Here is a 1,265-nt window from a genome sequence, read left to right as displayed (position 1 = left end):
TACAGCAAGACATTAAAGTTCTTTTTTCATTCTGAATTCCTGCACACCCATCTATTCGTATTTGTATCATTCTGTTTTAGTTACAGCTTTTTATATGCCTAGGGTATTTTTTATGTAAAGAACATAAATAATTCTATTTCATTTTTGTAGTAAATCTAGTTCATAATTCTAGTTCCAATTTTTGTAGGAAATAGAAAGATCTTTTCCTTCTTACCTGTATCTTCCTAGCAGAGCAGAGAACACCAGGACACAGTGCTCCTGGTTCACTCTCCTCCACGGGGGTCAAGATTTGTCAGCCCTTGGTGGTACTGCTAAAGGAGAAACCTAGAAAAGCAATGCTAAACTCAGCTTTAGTGCTGCAAACTTTTAAAACTAAAACTCAATCCCCAAGACTAGTGACCATTAGCATGCACTCTATGCATACACTGCACTGTCATATTCTGAAGCCTTATCTGCCCTTTCATCTTATTCCTTATGTAATTGATTACACTTTTTATAACAAACATAATGTCCCATAGTGCTAAGAGAAAACTGTCAAAATTCGTTTTGCCCAAAACATTTTCTGCTCCAAGCTTCAGAAACCCACTGAAGTCTCTCCTTCCTCCTCTTTTGCATGGTCCGGTGCACTAAAGATACAATTTTGCCAGCCCTGTTTCCATCCTCTTGACTGAGAGTACAATGCCTGGATTCATTTCGGTTAGAGATGCCTCCCATTTTGATGGCCTCTCCCTCTTCACTATTTGTTCAGTGAGAGCAATCACACACAGTGCCTACCTGGCAGCTAGATAAAAACTGTGCAATATATATTTTTCCAAATAGCGACATCTGGCTTGTTAGCTGACTTAGCTTCCATCTGCATTACAGACATTGTTGCTAATGACCATGCAACCATTTCAGAGAGCTGTTTTGGGTCAAACTCTTCCAGATCAGATGAGCTGATTCACCCTTCTGCAGAAAGAAGACATTTTTTTTCTTTTGTTTTAATTTTTTACTTCATCTCTACATTTGGCAGTCCAAAAAAAGAATTTCATCATAGAAAAAAATATTTTCAGCGCTGAGACTGCATTCTACTATTTTACTGCCTGAACACTGTGTCAGGTTGGAAAGGTGCAGAAAACACTAAGACACTGGCTAAGCAGTGTAACACTGAATTATTCTGTTCTCGATTTATAAGGTTATATTAAGAATGAGACTGATGAGTAAATTCTGGCTCGTTTAGACCCTATGGATATACGAAACATCTCACATAAGAAACATCAATTTCA

This window comes from Meleagris gallopavo, chromosome 1 (assembly GCF_000146605.3).
Source record: "Meleagris gallopavo isolate NT-WF06-2002-E0010 breed Aviagen turkey brand Nicholas breeding stock chromosome 1, Turkey_5.1, whole genome shotgun sequence".
NCBI classification, from domain to species: Eukaryota; Metazoa; Chordata; class Aves; order Galliformes; family Phasianidae; genus Meleagris; species Meleagris gallopavo.
The sequence above is the reverse complement of the archived record's forward strand: the minus strand, read 5'-3'. Positions refer to the sequence as shown.